Here is a 19,998-nt window from a genome sequence, read left to right as displayed (position 1 = left end):
TAGGACCTTGTATGAGGCAGGGTTCAAAGTGGGGAACAGATATCTGGTATTTTAAGCAGAAAGGAACTTAATACAGGAAATGAAGCAGGATGAAGTTACTGAAGAGCTGGAGAAGTGAATTCTAGGCTGGACTCCAGAAAACCAACCCTGGAACCATTGAGCTCAAGTCCGCACTGCCGTGCTTGCTAACCAAGGATCCACAGCCTCTGCTACCTCCAGCAGAACCGCCTGCAGGTGCCAGGGAACTAGAGAGTGAACACTGCTGCAGTCCTTGACCTTACTCATCAGACAGTGGAGCAAGAAGATGGCCCCTGCCTCACTTTGATGATTTGAACCCTGCACATGCATGTGTTAGGTGGTTAGAACAGGAAGTAGGAGTCCAGAATGGCGGTGGCTAAAAGATAAGGAAGGGAAAAGCCCACGAAAATGGAACCAAGGAAGGTCCCCGGACCAGAGTGAGGGCCTCAGGTAGAACAAACAACACTCCTGGCTGGCCCAATTTACATAGGGAAGGCCCAGGGGAAGGAAAAAACATTTAAAAAGAGGAGCCAAAGGGCCGGGGGTCTCTCTCTTTCTCTCCCGCGTGCTGGCGCGTTCCCCTGCTCTCTTCTCTTCGTGTCTTTGGGTCGGCATGCCCTCATGCCTCGAGGATGGATTTTCCTGCTATTTTCTAGATAAAATAGAGCTGTAACACAGAGTTGTAACACTGATTTGTCTAAGAGCTATAACACGGTCCGTCCAAGACGCGAGAGCTGTGACGCGCCGAGGACTTTAATGTCCATCACTCCAAATCTTTGTTGTGACGAGACAGAACTGAGGAGCATACACTTGCCTGACACACATAAGTTGCAGAACCTAAAGTGCATACAAGACCCCATTGCAAGGAAAGCTTGGGAAATGAAATGCTGAACTTCCCAGCACCTGCGGTGCAGGAAGCGTACTAGGAAGTGAGGATGCAGACTCAGGCAGGCAATTTGCTGCATCTACTGTGCTCTGTAAAGGTTCTTTCAAGCCTAATGTTCCATATGTAACTAGGATGCCTGAGCAGGAAAAGACAACAATCTCTAGAGAAGGATATAGAAGAGGGAAGTGTGCCTTCTGCTACCATCTTCTCCTCCACTACCATCTCCTTAGGAAGAAGTGATTTCCAGGTCATGTGCTGGAGCAGGAAGTAGCCTCAAGACATTTGAACCTGAAATCTGATGAAGCTTTGCCTTAATCACTTGGCGGCCTTCTGGGAAGGAGGCATAGCTTTCAAAACCATGATTCAAAAGTTGCAAGAGACTTATGTCTTGTAAGAGGAAGAGATACTATTCTTGTAATCTGGGAAAGCTCTTGGAATAGAAATTTAAATAGGAAAATAAAAAGCAGGACCCATAATTGTGAAGTGGGATGGTCAAGACACCACAGCTGGGAGAAAAGAAATGTAAGCTATTGGATAAAGGTTATCTTGTTTTTAGGCAAAGTTGCCTCTCTGCAGACCCCACTTACTTTGGAAAAAAAAATATTTTCTAAACAGAGATTTCAGGGGCTTCCCTGATGGTCCCAGTGGTTAAGACTCTGTCTTCCAATGCTGGGGGTAGGTGCAGGTTCAATCCCTTGTCAGGGAGCTATGATCCCACATGTGATGGGGCCTAAAACCAAAACATAAAATGGGAGGGATATTGTAACAATTTCAATAAAGGCTTTAAAAAAATGGTCCATATTTTAAAAAAAACAAACAACTTAAAAAACCCCAGAGATTTCACCTCTGCTGCTGCTTGTTTATGTGAGCCTATGTATGTACATGTGTATACACACGTGTGTTCTTGGCCAATTCATTGCATCAGTAGTGGAGGCTGTTTTCCTGAAAGCCTTTTGTTCAATTCTGGGTAAAACTTTGAAGAGCAGCTGCACAGATCCACACAGAGATGAGGAAAGGAATTTTCCCCGGCTTTTCCATAAAACTCAGCATGGCTCTGGCACTTTAAGGACTGGTGGTGATTTAGGAGCATCCATCCTGGGATGGATCTTGTCTTCCTGGGGGAGGGAGGACATCATCTAAATTATCAGTACTGCCACTCTTCTTGAAATTCCATGATTAGTCAACTAGATGGGGAGCACCAGAGGAAAAAGATGACAGGTGCCATGTAGTGGTTTATGAACTCATATGGCAGCACCTCTTCTGGGACTAGCCAAAATACTGGAGTGGGAAAGAAAAGGACTTGAAGAGGTGAGGCAAGTGGGTGCAAGGAGGGGCAAAAATAAAAACTTCCATTGGTTGTTAGTAATACAATTTTACTTCTATCTACAGATTGAGAAAGCTGGCAACCTAGACTGTCTATAGTTCTAAGAGATGACAGGGAAGAAATATAAAATGATGAGAACTCGTAGCTTTTACTAACACATGACCTCATCAGACAATGAGGTTGAGCTTATTAGACTTCGGTCAGTGATGGCTGGTCTGTCTCATTGGACACTCCAAAATCTGACAGCAGGTTGTTCTCTTTCAGAAAGTGAAAGTGCTAGTCGCTCAGTCATGTCCAATCCTTTGTGACCCCATGGACGGTAGCCCACAATGCTCCTCTGTCCATGGAATTCTCCAGGCAAGAATACTGGAGTGGGTTGCCATTCCCTTCTTCAGGGGATCTTCCTGACCCAGGGATCGAACCCAGGTCTCCTGTGTTGCAGGCAAACTCTTTACCATCTGAGCCACCAGGGAAGCCCACACTGTTTCAGTTCTCTCCATTTTACTCTCATCCCAAACTCCCTTCCTTAAATACAAATATGTGTACACCCTTCCCATCCTTGAGGGAACTGCTTATATTCTACGGTCATTAGAACATTATTTTGAAGATTGTGTATGGGCAGGTCAAGCACTGGTGCTTGGCTTATGGAGATTGTGAGAATGATGATGAGGATGACGATTTAAGGAGACCATAATACTCTCAAGGAAAGGCATGAGGAGGTGAGACAACTTCCCTGAAACGTCTTCCCATTTGCAGCCTAACTTGTCCTGCCTGCTTCATTTGCAGCTCTTCTGACTAGTTCCAGAAAGACTGTCAATCTAGTCTCTCATGCTGAAGGGCATCCTAAAGACACTTTATTTTATAGGGAAAAATCCGGCTCTTAAGAGTTTCAGTAACTTGCCAGCTCTTATCATTTGGGTTTTGTACCAGCTTGATCAAAATATTTAAAGAAACTCACTGATGACAGAGATGTCACAGCACTCCATTTTCAGATTCAGCAAGGGTTAAAAATCTTCTAACCTTTTCTGTCAAGCATCGGTCTCTTAATTTTGAATGCAGTATGCCCCCAAAAGGGCCCTGGTTAATTGGGCCTTATTGGGGGTGAGGGTGGGCGGGAAGAGCTTCCTTAACTCTGAAACAGGGAATGTAGGGAGGGAGTATTCAGAAAATACAAATATTTTAACCAGAGATGTTTTAATTTGTTTCATTGGTTGCTCTGTATATTTCGGTACTGTCTTTTCTAAAAAATATGAGGTATGAAAAGCAAGGCTTAAAAAACAACACACGCACAAATCGAAGAGGGTACTTGGGTGGGGATATAGCAGAGATTTGGCTAGTAAAAGAAAATGCATTTGGGACCTCTGGTTTTGAAGGATATTACAGAACTGTTCCTTGGGTGTCCAAGGGAGAGTCCAAAGAACTTGAGAGTGGATTTTAGGAATTCAGGTGGAAGACATTAAGCTGAAGCATCTCAGAGCTGTGCAATTGAATGTGACTACAACTGGTGAAGGGACAACAGACTGTTAGAAGGTAGGGTTTTTTAAAACCTCAGCACAATTGATGTTTTGGCCCAGACAATTCTTTGTTGTGGGGGATGCTTGTGCATAGTAGGATGGTTAGTGACATTCCTGGCCTGGAGTCATCAGATACAAGTAGCAATTCCACAGTCTTAACCACCAAAAATGCCTCCGGACATTGATCAGCGTTTCCTGGGGCATAAAATCATCACCCAGTTGAGAAGCAGTGTCTTAACAAATAGGCTTGTGTATCCATGTGTAGACTTATATTAGCACAGAGAGTACTAGGGGAGTACTCCCTTAGCATTTGGAACCTGGAAACATAGCTGCTGCTGCTAAGTCGCTTCAGTCGTGTCCGATTCTGTGCATCCCCATAGACAGCAGCCCACCAGGCTCCCCTGTCCCTGGGATTCTCCAGGCAAGAACACATAGCAGTTCTCTCTTAATCTTAGACATTTATTTTAAGGGGTTTTTTCAGGACCTTTACAAACACCTCCTTTTAGCATTTCCTCTTCATTCCAAAATACCATCAGCATCTTCATTGATAAGGGCTCCTCCTATAGCAACCCACTCCAGTAGTCTTGCCTGGAGAACCCCACGGACAGAGGAGACTGGCAGGTTACAGTTGATGAGGTCACAAGAGTCAGACATGACTTAGTGACTAAACCACCACCACCACCTCCTACTGGACATGCTGTTATCAATCCTTCAGTCTCCAAAAGTTAAGATCTCACTCCTTGTGCTACGATATACCAGCAACCCCCCACCCCTAATTCCCTGTCATGAACGCACTGAAAAAATTCAAGGGTCATCTACCATCCCACAAATGGAGCAGTTTGGAAGAACTGTCCCATATGAGGGCTGTTAAATTCAAAGATGTCCTGGAAGAAGGGAGAAGTTCAGTGCAAGCACCAGTGATCCCTCTACTCAGAAGCAGGTTCTCGCTCGCTCAGTCATGTCCAGGGACTGTAGCCCGCCAGGCTCCTCTGGATTTCCCAGGCAAGAATACTGGAATGGGCTCCTATTTCCTCCTCCAGGGATCTTCCCAACCCAGGGATCAAATTTGTGTCTCCTGCATCTCCTCCATTGACATGTGGATTCTTTACCCCGATCCACCTGGGAAACCCCAGAAACAAGTTATTGGGGTTCAAACGAGGGAAAGAGGTAGATGGGAATTTGTTGCCTGGAGTACTCCTTGCTTCCTTCCAAAGCAGGCACTTCCGTCCCCTCAGTAAGTCTGCATGTGGTCATGTATCTGACCAGGAGAGATCTGTTTCCTTGGCTCAAAGGTTAGGAAAATCTCTTCCTTTTTCTCTCCTTACCTCCACTGTGGCACCACGGGGCCTGGGAGCTCAGGTCATGTCTTAAAAACCTTGTCTTTGAAGTGACACCAAGCCCAACAGTGGTAGAATTTTAGAAGGAATTCCTTCTGTACTACCAGGGCTTTAAAAATCCTGAACATCTCCACAAAGAACGCAACATAGACACCAAAACCTGGTGGGCACCTGCTGATCTCAGGAGACCTTAGGGGCAGAATTCACTCACTCAGTAACTATTTATTGGGTATTAACTATATGCTGGGTACTAGGCTAGGTGCTAAAGTGAGACATGATCCTGCCTTGAGGAAATTCACCGCAAAGTAGAGAAAACTGATGAATCAAGTTGTGTAATAGGGAAGCGCAGGGTGCTACAGGAACACTTTCAAGAGTGCAGACAGGGGTTATCAATGATGGTTAAGACTGGAAAGGATGATGAAGGGTGCTGTGATAGGTGGTTCAAGACCACATTATCTGAACCCAAGGATCAATCCTAACATCTCTAAAGGTGAAACAACCCATTATACTTTCTATCCAATGCAATAGAGTGGCAAGTACATAGCACCAGGATTATTACTGAACAACAAACAAAAACAGTGATGAATCTGGTCAAATCTCTGAATTTAATTACCTATTTAGAGGAAATATAGGGGTTAAAGGAACATGGTAAATAACACCAAGAAGATGCAGACAAATTCAGAATGAGGGAAATTTTACAGAGCAAATAACCTACTTTCTTCAACTGGAATGAAATAACAAAAAAAAAAAAAAAAAGAGAGAGAGAGAGAGAGAGAGGAGCTGTTTAGAGATTAAGAAGTCTGAGATATTAAGAGATTAAGAAGTTTGAGATATTAAGAAATAAACCAAACAAATGTAATTTGCAGACCTGATTTAGATCTTGATTCAAAAAAACCAACTATAAAGAGACATGTTAGGGACAATTAACTGAAATTAAACATGAACTAGATATTATATGGGGTTCCTGGTGGCTCGGATGGTAAAGAATCTGCCCACAAGGTGGGAGACCCAGGTTCAATCCGCAGATTGGGAAGATCCTTTGCAGATGGGAAAGGCAACCCATTCCAGTATTCTTGCCTAGAGAATTCCATGGATAGAGGAGCCTGGCAAGCTATAGTCCATGGGGTTTCAGAGTCAGACACGACTGAGTGACTAAAACTTTCACTTTTCAGATATTATATGATATTAAAGAATTATTATTAACTTTGTTGAGAATAATAATGGTATTATGGCTATGTTAACCTTCAAAGAAGAGTCTTTACGTTAGAGATAGACAAGGAAGAGCTCACATAGGAAATGTTACAGTATTTGAGCTGGCTCAAATAGAATTACTTGTACAATTAAAAAGTAAATGAAAAGAAAAAAGAAAGTTTAGGAACCAAGTCTTCCTTATTCTCCACTAACATACAAGAGAACCCTCTTTTTTTGTTTGTTTGTTTCAATTGTTTATAAACCAGATTACAAAAATAATCCTGGTAGACACCTTAGTTCATCCTTCTAATAAGCCTGTTGATCTGGTCTTCCCTGCTGCCAGCATCTCCACCTTCTACAAAATGGGTGGTCTTTTTCTTCATTCCACCTCGTGGAGAAGACAGTTTAAAGGGCCACAGGAAGTTGTTTGCTTCTTTGAAACGTTTTCCAACGGTATAGATCTCATGAACCAGATCCTCCATGCAGATGATTCCGTATTTCCCAAGAGATCGAGCAATCAATGCGTTGTCTGTCAGGGCAATTCGCTTTTTGTTGATTTTGCCATAACCACGCTTGTAGATCAATTCATTTACAGACTTCAGATTTGGGTACCCCCATGCAATGTATGGCTCCACAATTCGCAGCACGTTAATTGATGCTTTGTTGAGCTTCACAAAGGTGCCATTGAAGATCTGCCGGAGGCAAAGGAGCTGCAGCACCTTTCGAACCTTTGGGCTCACACCGTTGATACCTCTGATCCTGATGACAAACGCCAATTTGGGTTCCGGGGGTACATAGAAGTTGCCGGCTTTTTGTGCCATCCTAGCCATTCGAATTTCAGTTCTGTACATCTGCCTGTATTCCTTGTGGTAATGCTTAGCTTTTTCATAGATAAGCTTCCTCCTTGCCTTTCGAAGCCTCTTTTGGGCAAACTTCTTTCTCAGTCGCTTGATCTTAAGCTCTGCGAAATTCTTCCGCTTTTTCTTAAGGGTTTCTGGCACAGCAGGAACCTTCTTTTTCTTCTCTTCTGCACCCTCCGTGGTTCCAGCCGGGAAAGAGGCAAGAACCCTTTTTTAATCTAAGGTGTTGAGTAGAATGACTACAGAAAACAGATTCCAGAGATGTAGAGAATTATAGGGGAAGTCTTCTGGAGAGGAAGCAGAGAATCCAGGTAGGATGTGTTCTAAGACCTTGCTACTCAAAGAGTGGTCCATTTCCTAGCAGCACAGGCATCTTCTGAAAGTGAAAGTTGCTCAGTTCTGTTCAACTCTTTGTGACCCCATGGACTATAGTCCATGGAATTCTCCAGGCAAGAATACTGGAGTGGGTAGCCTTTCCCTTCTTCAGGGGATCTTCCCAATCCAGGGACCAAACCAGGTCTCCCACACTGTGCGAGCTGAGCCACAAGGGAAGCCCAATAATACTGGAGTAGGTAGCTTATCCCCTCTCCAGCAGATCTTCCCTACCTAGGAATCAAACCGGGGTCTCCTGCATTGCAGGCAGATTCCTTACCAACTGAGCTATCAGGGAAGCCCAGGCATCTTCTGGGTTATTATAAATGCAAAATCTCAGGCCTACCTCAGACCCACAGAATCAGAAACAGTCAGGGGATCTTTTAACAAGATCCCCAGGTGACTCATATGCATCTTTAAGTTTGAGACCCATTGCTCTAAGTGCTGCTGCTGCTAAGTCACTTCAGCTGTGTCCGACTCTGCGCGACCCCATAGATGGCAGCCCGCCAGGCTCCCCCGTCCGAGATTCTTAAGGCAAGAACGCTGGAGTGGGTTGCCATTTCCTTCTCCAATGCATGAAAGTGAAAAGCGAAAGTGAAGTCGCTCAGTTGTGTCCGACTCTTAGCGACCCCATGGACTGCAGCCCACCGGGCTCCTCCATCCGTGGGATTTTCCAGGCAAGAGTACTGGAGTGGGCTGCCATTGCCTTCACCGGCTCTAAGTGCAGGCTCATCTATTTTAAAAGTTGCTTCATTATCCACCTCTGAAAGCTCCTAGTGACCAAATCTAAGATTTCACACAAGATCCTCTGAAAGCAAAGATTCGTGTGTTAATCTGTTGCAACACCTACTCTGGTTCCCTTACTAATGGCTGATCCACCATCTATTCCTGGCCCCCAGCCACACAGCATCCTCCCTGCCATGCTTCCTAATTGGTAATCTGCCACCCATGACCTTGACCAGATGGTGTACTGCCTTGGGACCCCTGGCCTCATCAGCTGATTCCACACTCAGGCGGAGCCACATTATAAAGGGGGGTTAGTGCCTGGAGCATCCATAGAGATGGATGGGCCTCCAAAGACTGTGGCATGCAATTAAAGGGAAAGAACTCTATTAAGTATTTTTATGAGAGGCCAAGGCCCTTTGCAGATAAGGGTCACCAGCCATGTTATTCATCTAGTCTTGCTCTGCGGTCCAAATAGAAAATACTTTACATATGAAGAGGTATGGGGAGGGCACAAGGCAGCTGTGGAGTGCTTCAAATTCATTCAGATAAGTGGGACTCTCTTCTGCCCTCTCTTTTCCAAAGATGGGAAGGTTCGTCTCCTTCCCATAGATAGTGTTATCTATCCTTTCGGACAGAGCCAACTTGGGAGTACCATATATGTCTACTACATGATTAACTTTTGTCTATGTACACAACTGATTCTGAATACTGATTCTGGAGATTGCTTTGATTAATAGGGTCTGAGGAATTTCACACTTAATATTCGAGTTGAGATACAGCATGTAGCATCCTTTCAGTTCTCCAGAACTGGCAACCCCATCGCAGACTTTTATGAAGTGTCTCAAAAGAAATCCTTTCCAGATTTCTGAATGTTTGCCAGTAGGTTAGTTCAACATCTTCAGATCTGACTCGTTTAGTGTTTTAAGCTGCTCCAGGGTCAAGAAGACAGAGCTAAGCAGTGAGACTGCATGTGGGTAGCGGTTTAGGATGTAGGCTCTGCAGCTACAATGCCTGGTTTTAATTCCCAATTTTGCTATATACCAGCTGTGTAAAATTAAAATTACTTATCCTCTGGATGCCTCCATTTCCTACATGTAAAGTGGGCATGATAATGACTTCTATCTCACAGTTTTGTTGTAAGGATTAGATGAGGTAATATACAAAGAGCACTCAGAACAGTGCCTGAAATACAGTAAGTGGGACCCTTTGGACCGTAGCCCACCAGGCTCCTCTGTCCATGGAATTCTCCAGGCAAGAAAACTGGAGTGGGTTGCCATGTCCTCCTCCAGGGGATCTTCCCGACCCAGGATGGAACCTAAGTCTCTCATGTCTCCTGCATTGGCAGGCAGCTTCTTCTGCTTTTTTTTTTTTTTAAATTTTAATTGGTGGCTAATTACTTTACAATATTGTGGTGGTTTTTGCCATACATTCACATGGATCAGCCATGGGTGTACATGTGTTCCCCATCCTGACCCTCCCTGCCACCTCCCTCCCCATCCCCATTAGTGTTATTTATTTTTATGCAAATATTATGCAAATATTTACTATGCTCCAACATCAATTCTCTGGCACCAACTGAGTGTCCTAATAGTTCAATTCAATCCTGATACCAACTACTCAGAGTAAGCAAAGACCCCACAGGTTTAGGACACTGAAGTTAGTGTGGTGGTTCTAGTGGTAATGCAGGAGACGAAAGAGACTCAGGTTCAGTCCCTGGGTCAGGAAGATCCCCTGGAGGAGGACATGGCAACCCACTCCAGTATTCTTGCCTGGAGAGCTCCATGGACAGGAGAGCCTGCCAGGCCACAGTCCATAGAGTGGCAAAGAGTTGGACATGAGTGAAGTGGCTTAGCACACACACACACCCCCACAAGAAAAGGCACAACACTCCCAAGACTTATTTCAGATGCCACTTGCAAGTGGTGTTTTCAGGGTGCCAGCACTTCTGCCAGATTTGGCTACAAATTAGGGGGTTTCCATGACCCTCTGTCAGGTTTGATAATTCACTAGAATGACTAAAGTCTACAACTCATGACCTGCCTGTTGGAAGAGATGCATAGGGCAAGCTCTCAGCAGAAAGGCACAGATTCCTTGCCTTCTCTGGCATGCCACCCTCTCAGCACATTAATCTCTTTGACAGCCAGGAAGCTCTCCTGATTGCTGGATTTCATTACATGAGTATAGTTGATTAAATGATTGACCACGTGGATAAAGAAGATGCGATATAGGAGCTCCAGTGGTGCAATCGGTTAGCACGTGGTACTTATAAGGAGATGTGGTATAGATATATAAATGGAATATTATTCAACCATTGAACAGAAATAATGCCATTTGCAGCAACATGGAAGGACCTAGAGATGATCATACTAAGCTAACTAAGTTAGAAACAGAAAGATAAATACCATATGATATCACTTATATGTGGAATCTAAAATACAACACAAATGAACATATCTATGAAACAAAACCAGACTTGTGGCTGCCAAGGGTACGGAGAGTGAGGGAGGCAAGGACTGGGAGTTTGGGACTAGTAGATGCAAACTATTATATATAGGATGGATAAACAACAAAGTCCTACTGGGATAGCCGTAATGAAAAAGAATATATATATATAAAACTGAGTCTGAGTCCTCGGCTGTCTAGCAGAAATTAAACACAATGCTGTACACATATTATAAACACACACACCAGTGTAAATCAACTATATGTCAATACAATTAAAAAATAATGGCTATGATTGAACTCAACCTCCAGTTCTCTCTTCCTTCCAAGAGATCAAGGGTGGGGTTGAAAGTTCTAATCCTCTCATCGTAATGACATGCTTGGTTTTTCTTTCATATCTTAAACTATTTAGTTTAGTCGCTCAGTCGTATCTGTCTCTTTGCCACCCCATGAATCGCAGCACGCCAGGCCTCCCTGTCCATCACCACCTCCCAGAGTTCACTCAGATTCATGTCCATCGAATCAGTGATGCCATCCAGCCATCTCATCCTCTGTTGTCTCCTTCTCCTCCTGCCCTCAATCCCTCCCAGCATCAGTCTTTTCCAATGAGTCAACTCTTCGCATGAGGTGGCCAAAGTACTGGAGTTTCAGCTTTAGCATCATTCCTTCCAAAGAAATCCCAGGGCTGATCTCCTTCAGAATGGACTGGTTGGATCTCCTTGCAGTCCAAGGGACTCTCAAGAGTCTTCTCCAACACCACAGTTCAAAAGCATCAATTCTTCGGCACTCAGCCTTCTTCACAGTCCAACTCTCACATCCATACATGACCACTGGGAAAACCATAGCCTTGACTAGACAGACCTTAGTCGGCAAAGTAATGTCTCTGCTTTTGAATATGCTATCTAGGTTGATCATAACAGGTCCCATCAAAAATCATCTCATTAGCATACACTTGAGTATGGTCAAAAGTGGCTCTTATACTGATAAAAGACATAAAAGACATTATTATCACTCAGTAAATTCCAAGAAGTTTTGGAACTCTGTGCCAGGAACCAAAAATAAAAACCAGCTATATTCTTTATTATGATTCTTGACACATATTCTGAGCACTTGTTTGGGCTAGATAATATGCTAGGTATTGGGGAATAATCTATTCACTCAATGCTTTTTATTAAACCACAAGCCTAGAACACAGTGCCATATCCAGACCATGGTTCAGGATCACCCTACCTTTGCTTCTCCATCATGACCACCCACTTGGAACCCTATCTCAGGGCTTTTGCAAATCACAACCCTTTGGAGCTACAACCTTACTGGAACAACTCTACCCCTTTCAGTTGAGGGAACCAAGAGTTAGTTGACCAAAGGTTATATTCAGCCAGTGACACATGTCGTGACTGCCAATCAGGAGTTATCTCCATTCACTTTGAGTCATGGGATCAGAGACATGGGCACCTGTGTCAAAAGTGGGAAGGAGATATTTACTGTCCTTTGAATGAAGAGCCTAGTCATCTTCCTCACTTATTATTATGGCCCTCCCAGTTGGTTTAGAAGATGAACAGGACATGCTAGGGAGAGCTGTTAGTCTGAGGACTAGACTGTCAGAGTGTACTTCTTCTCCCTTCCCCTTCTCCTAAGTCAGGCAACTCTCCTACCATCACCTTCCACCCATGGAGGGAAGATCCTAATACTTTGGCAAGTTCATTCTACTCAACATTCGGGGAAGAGGGCACCCACTAGGCATGAAACATCATACAAGCTGCTGAATATACAGAACTGAGTAAGACTTGGTCTTATATGACATCTTCAAACATAACTTGAATGAAAAAAATATTATATCAAAGGCATAACATCCTGTCAAAATTCAGGGGAATAAGGTTAATTAAGGTGAGAAGTCCTAGTGTAACACAAGATATTGACCCTTTTGCGAAACAAAAAGCCAATGAGGAAGGATTGAGCAGTTAAAATATGTTGAGTGCCTGCCATGATATACAGATACACATTGTTTTATTAATATTTACCTCCAATCTTCTAAATTAGAAGTTTTCAAACAATCTGTGGACTCAGTTCCTCAGACTGTGGACTGTGTTTGATACCTGAGCATGTAAGTCAAATGCTCAGAAGACAACAACTCTTTCAAATGTATCTATACCTTGTCAATGATGGCAGAGAGAATGGGTCCAATTTATTTGTATAACTACCTTCATATAGAAAACAGTGGTAAAACCCAACAAAACACTCCTTGTGTGCGCGCTTAGTCACTTCAGTCATGTCTGACGCCTTGAAACCCTATGGACTGCAGCCTGCCAGGCTCCTCTGTCCATGGGATTCTCCAGGCAAGAATTCTCCTGGAGTGGGTTGCCACGTCCTCCTCCAGAGCATCTTCCTGATCCAGGGATTTAACCCACGCCTCCTGCATTGCAAGCAGATTCTTTACTGCTCAGCCAGTGGGGAAGCCCCAGAACATTCCTTAAAGGTCCCCAAAACTGAACATTTGGGAGCTGGGGCTGGGGATCTCTTGTCAAAACTATTAATACAATGTATATTGTCTCTTGTGACTTAGTGTGGACAGTATAATGATAGTCACCCAACAATTAGCCTTGATCACCTTTAAAAGCACAATTTTAACAGCCTTACTATCTTTTAAGTATGGTTCTTATTATCTCCCAGAGTAGGCTTTTCATCAGGTGCACAACTTTAGCTTTCAGATCAAGAACCATGGCAAAGCAGAATTCTGTTCACCAAAATTAACTTTTGTAGTCAAGTCTTTCAAAACTCATCTATTCTGTAAAGTAGGTATAATTCATCTTTTCCTTTAGGGATAGAGGAGGGAGACAGATAGGCAAATGCATTCAGCTCACCAGTTATTAATGTTGTGGATTACATTCTCTATGGATTACAAAGGGTGTGTTTTTTATTCCGGGCTAACACTGACCAAAGTAACTAGGGAATAAAAACTCATTTTAAAATTAGTCCAAGTGAAAATAAATAATAAGGAAACAGAATGCATTGTGAAAAAGAACAATATGAGGCAGGTGAAAGCTGGATAATGCAGTTTTGATCAATCACCCCTCTGGACTGTCTTTCCCTTCTATTTACATGCGTAATTGAAGGTTGAACACATGATGAAAAGGAGCACTTATGAGAAAATATTACTACCAAGTATTGCTATCGAGATGATCAAAATTTGCTAAACTTGTGCCTTACTAAACTCCAAGACTCCCCTCACAGGAAATTTCACTTGTTTTCAGAGCCTGTGGCTCCTTAGATTTTAGGTATCGTTTGCCTTCCACATTGATGGACCTTCTAAGGAGTGAATTAGCTCTCCACACCTTGGTGTGTCCCTGTGATAGCTGAAACATTTCCTTACAGTTTCCTCAGATATTCACAATTTTAGAAGATTCTAAAATGACATTCCTTTCTTTTTTTTTAAATTGGGTATAATTGCTCTACAATGTTGTGTTATTTTCTGTTGTATAACAAAATGAATCGGCTGTATGTATACATATATCCTCTATTTCTTGAGCCTGCCTCCTACCCCAACGCCCCCGGTCTCACCCCTCTAGGTTAAAATGGCGTTTCTTAATGTTCACATTTTCTTCTTATTTTCCACTTCCTTGCTTTTTTTGATCCTTTGTAAAGTATTTTGGAGATCTGATCTCCTTCCTTATTTGAATATATAGTGACCATAATACACGGCCTTGGTGGGCTCTGTGACCCTCTCCTTCCTTCCTTACTTTCCTTGCCACAGGAGCAATGGCATCAGGGTTAACTCAAGAGGAGAAAATAGACTTCATTTCTCTTTCTTTCTTTTTAATTTATATTAATTGGAGGCTAATTACTTTACAATATTGTGGTGGTTTTTGCCGTACATTCACATGAATCAGCCATGGGTGTACGTGTGTTCCCCATCCTGACCCTCCCTCTCACCTCCCTCCCCATCCCATCCCTTAGGGTCATCCCAGTGCACCAGCCCTGAGCATCCTGTCTCATGCATTGAACCTGGACTGGCGATCTATTTCACATAGGATAATATACATGTTTCAATGCTATTCTCTCAAATCATCCCACCCTCACCTTCTCCCACTTCATTTCATACTTTCAAATGAATGATCAGGCTGTCCTTGGAGGCTCAGACAGTAAAGAATCTGCCTGTAATGCAGGAGACTCAAGTTCGATCCCTCGGTCAGAACAATCCCCTGGAGGAGGATACGGCAAGCCACTCCAGTATTCTTGCTGGGAAATTACATGGACAGAGGATCCTGGCGGGCTACAGTCCCTGGAGTCACAAAGAGTCAGACACAGCTGAGCGACTAACACTTCCCCTTTCCTTTCCCTACATGATGGCAACACGGTTATTTTGATGAATTGTTTACTAAAACACAACATTTGAAATACAGATAAAAGAAAATTGTTTGATGGCAAATTCACTTTCCTCACTGTGGTTAAGATCATTCAATAGCTCAGGCCTGGAGTTAGTGGAATAATATCCAGTAAGTCCTTGTGATGTCTCAGAGCATCAGCAAACCTTGTGGGATAATTCCTTGAGGATGTCCCTTTGGTATTTTAGGAGCCATCTCTAGGAGCCAGCCAACCTCAATAGAATTGTTTTGCGGAAAGTTCTTAGACCTTCCAGGGAGATGCTTGCCAGGCTTCTGTTGACAAGCTATTGACCTGAAGGACAGAGGGCAATTTGTTTCCTTGTCCACCACTGGAAATTCCAATGTTTTCATAGGTTAGGAAGACGGGTAGTGCCTTCTTTACTCCTTCTGTGATCACATTTATTACTAGGACCTTGAACTTGATGCAAAGTAAGTGAAAACTGCTCTTCTACAGCTCTCTACACAGGTGGGTTACTCTGCAGATTTCACTAGAGCCAAACTGCTTTCATCCCCTCTTACATGTTTTCTATTTTTTAATCTAAACTTATAAATGCAGTCATTGGAAAAAAAAAAAAAAGCTAGCCTTTGGGGCTAATGTATTTTTTTTTAATAATGATTCTTTTTTAATGGAACCTACATTGGCCTGACTTCCTTTTGTCTGAATAAAAGCTCTAGCACAGTATAAAAGGGTTGCATGTGCTGAAATGTTGCCCAAGGATATGTGTTATTATTCCTCCCCCCTTGACCAGCAGGGTCTCAGTTCTCTTTCCCTTTCAGCCTTTTGTTTGAACAGATGGGATTGGGGAAGCAAGGGAAAGAAAGCCATTCTGTTCTCATTAACTCTCCCCATACACAAACACAAACCTGGGCTTCTGGGACTTAGAAACAGGACAGCTCTCACTCCATTGCCATTGAGACCTGGTGTGCTGAAATACAAAGAAAACCTGGCTGAGGACCCACATCACCATTTCAATTGAGATGGCTCACCAGTGAGATTACATTTGTATGTTTTTACAAACACGTTCACAAAAATATGTGCCTACACAACACAGGCAAATTTTACATGTATAGAATAAGTCTGTCTACTGTGTATGCTATCTAAAATATATCTTTTCATGAATTCCTTTATCATATAAAATGACATCCTAAGAATACAAATAACACATTTGTGATGAAAGATACAGATATTCTGTGAACTATAAAATTCTTTTCCCTTTTATCTTCTTTCTATATGATAGAGTTAAAATATATTGAGAAAGTGGGGTTCCTACTATTTCATGCTCTTTTGTTCAGTTGTAATGTAAAAAATATTATTAAGGTTTCCAGTTTGGAAGGTCTTGTTTATTAAAGCACTTCTGACCAAGAAAAATTTCACAAAAAATTTAAAAATATGGTCCAAATATTGAAGGCTCTCCCTTTAGAAGTCTTTATAAAAGTATAAGACAATATATAGGTTACATTTATACATATACATTTTACATATATGTGTATACAAGTATGGGCTTCCCTCATAGCTCAGTTGGTAAATCATCTGCCTACAATGCAGGAGACCCAGGTTAGATTCTTGCGTTGGGAAGATCCCCTGGAGAAGGAAATGGCAACCCACTCCAGTGTTCTTGCCTGGAGAATCCCATGGACAGAGGAGCCTGGCAGGCTACAGTCCACAGGATCACAAGAGTTGGACACGACGCAGCAACTAAACCACCACCATATACATGCATATATACATACATATATATGGTCTATAATACCATTCACTTTCCCTCAATATGTATATATATAGTATGCAAATAGATGTGCATATATATGTATGTATGCATATATATGTGTGTATGCATATATATATACATATATATATGGTCTATAATACCATTCACTTTCCCTCAATATGTATATATATAGTATGCATATAGATGTGCATATATATGTATGTATGCATATATATGTGTGTATGCATATATTTATATATACATACATACATATTGAGGAAAAGAGAAAGGCATTACAGAACTAGATAAGGGTATTTCCCCCTGACGAGCAAATTCTGAGAAGTGCTATCTCTTGTTCTGGATGCTGGATGAGGAATTGGTCTGGCCAATTTGTTAGATGATATTTGCTTTTAAATCTCTGTCCATCCTCATTGCTATGACGAGGGTACTGAGGCAAAGATAAACAGAGCCTGAAAAGATGTCTTCTCATGGCCAGATGCTACCACCTGAGCTTTTGACTCAATGAGCTCCACGTCTCGGGAGGGCAAGGGGCAAAAAAACTGTCCTGGAACAGATGTATTCAAATTTCATAGCACAGTCATGCACTCAAAATGCAGTCCCAGAGGAATGAGATGCTACATTTATTCTTCTAGGACTTCTAAAAGTGTGGTATATGCAGGATAAAAATTCAATGGATAAAACTATGGCGACTTAAAAGATAAGCGGGTGTTGGGTGGTAGGGGGACAGGGAGATGAATAGGCAGAGAACAGAGGATTTTTAGGGCAGTTTTTTCAGGACAGAAACTATTCTGTATGACGTCATAATGTATGATGTCAAATACATTTGTCAAAACCCATAGAACACACACCACCAAGAATTAATCCTAATGTAAACTATGGACTTTGGATGATAATGATGTGTCGATGTAGGTTCATGGATTGTAATAAAAGTACCTCTCTGGTGGGGGATGTTGATTATTGGGGAGGTTATGTGTGGGAGGAGGCAGAGGGTACATGGGAAATCTCTGGACATTCTACTCTATTTTGCTGTGAACTTTAAACTGCTCTAAAAAATAAAGTCTATTTTTAAAAGAATTTAAAAAGTATATTTAAAAAAATAGACCACTATGTATCTCTCTAGGTAGGATCTCCAAACACGGGGGAATATTTGTGTCAAAGACAAAAGTATTTCTAGGTGGTAAACAATTTTTTGTAGGTCTATCAAATGTTTCCTTGGAGTTTGTTATAAACACAAATTTGTCAGGTTTACTTTTTTTTTTAACACCTTAGAGAAACTAAAGTGCAAAATGCTCTATGGCTGTGTTTGTGAACAAAATAGAAACAGAGTGAAACCTTTACTCTTTATTAGCAATTGCTAACTCATGAACACAGGATTTCAAAGAGCCTGTGGAAAATAAAACATTTTCATCAACTTTCTAGATCACTCAAAATATGCTGATATTTAATATCTTGTTAGGAAGGAAAAACACTCATATATCATAATTCTTTCCTGCTATATAGGGGAAAAAACACAGATTTGGACTTTAACTAGAAAATCTTGGGATATCTTTCAACACTTTTATTTTCAAAATCAGTTTAGATTGACTAGGCTGAGGACAGAGGGAGATGACTATAAATTGGCCAAACAACAGCAGGAAAAAAAGGGCAGTGATAAAAGGCGGCCAATCCCAAGGGGAGTTGTCTGGCAGGGCCCTGCAGGGGTCAGCTAAGGGTTTAGTCCTGTTTAATATTTTTATTACTAACCTGAAGGGGGAGGGGAGACTGCATAAAAATGAAATCCGCAGATGGCTACTCATTACAGAGGATTTGCAGACCCCAGGAAGAGCAGGGATGAAATTCAGAGGTTCATTGGGAAAGGTGGTTGGAAAAGGACAAAGAAGGCTGGAAAGCAGTGAAACGATGAATCTGAGGGCAGGAACTCCTGTGCGGTGGGTTGAAAGGCATCTTAGGCTGCAGGAATTCTGAAAGTGTCCTGGCGACAGTCGTTAACACAAGCAACCCCTGCTTGTTGGGGAACACACACATCGTTTTAGGAGGTTGGCCTGGCAAAGTAAAGGGCTATGAGTGTCTTCAGATGACTGCATTTCAACCTAAGAGGACAAAGGGAATTTAAGATCTCTGCTTTCGTAATTGCAGGTTCTCCTGCTGAGGGGTGATTTAAGGCGTATGGACGATTGGAAAAATCAGTATGCCATCAAGTCTGTACCATCCTTTGACGTGCACAGGCAGCCCCCTGTGCTCAGAGCCTGTCACTGTGCAGCTTGGCTCCTTAAAGGCACTGTTAGCACAGAACTTTTTCTAGGGAAAGCCCTACTCACCTGTCTGGCCTCCTCTTCCCAACGGCCCACTCACAGTTTGAACGGCTGTCCCCGAAACTTCTGCAAGTATTTATTCAGCAACTTTTTCGCTCTCAACAGAGAAGCCATCATCCTCTGATCAGACCTTGCTTTTGCTTCGAATCCTCTGTGGCTTATCACTGCCTCGAGAAAATTGGCCTAGGATTCTGGCTATCTCCCAAACAGCCCATAAGTTACTACACAATCCCCAGAATCAGACCAACTGGCTTCAAATTGCATGACTCAGAAGTGCCCATTGTTCTAGGCACTTTCAACTACCATATGGGGATGGCGCTAGTATCTGCCTTGTAGTGTTGTTCTGAGGGTTAAATGAGATGAACATATATCGAGTGCATACATTGTGCCTGGGGCATCCTGAGTGTTCAGGGATATCAGCTCCACCTTTCATTTGACAATTATTCTCAATCCAGCCATAGACTCATTTTATCAAAGGATCTTTTTAAAGTTACCTTCTTTCAATAAACAAGATGGAATATCACTCAGTCATAAAAAGAATGAAACGATGTCATTGGCAGCAACACGGAAGGATGTAGAGATGAACATACTAAGTGAATTATCAGACAGAGACAGACAGATACCATACGAATACCACATATGTGGAGTCTAAAATACGACATGAATGAACATATCTATAAACAAAAACAGACTCACAGATAGAGAGGACAGACTTGTGGTTGCCAAGGGAGTGAGGGAGGGAAGGAGTGGGAGCTTGGGATCAGCAGGTGCCAACTATGATCTATTGGATGGATTAAACAAGGCCCTACTGTATAGCATGGAGAAGGAAACGGCACCCACTCCAGTACTCTTGCCTGGAAAACCCTATGGACAGAGGAGCCTGGTAGGCTACCGTCCACTGGGT

General features: G+C 42.5%; 1 pseudogene across 1 annotated transcript; it reads right to left on the bottom strand.

The window, feature by feature from the left end:
- Positions 6,500-11,914, bottom strand: LOC102179826 (annotated as a pseudogene). Its single transcript, XR_001917893.1, has 2 exons — positions 11,901-11,914; positions 6,500-7,338 (listed from the first exon to the last, which is right to left on the bottom strand). The product of XR_001917893.1 is annotated as a 60S ribosomal protein L7 pseudogene (transcript).

Source organism: Capra hircus, chromosome 3 (genome assembly GCF_001704415.2).
Source record: "Capra hircus breed San Clemente chromosome 3, ASM170441v1, whole genome shotgun sequence".
Classification (NCBI taxonomy): domain Eukaryota; kingdom Metazoa; phylum Chordata; class Mammalia; order Artiodactyla; family Bovidae; genus Capra; species Capra hircus.
This window is presented reverse-complemented; position numbering and strand designations above follow the sequence as displayed.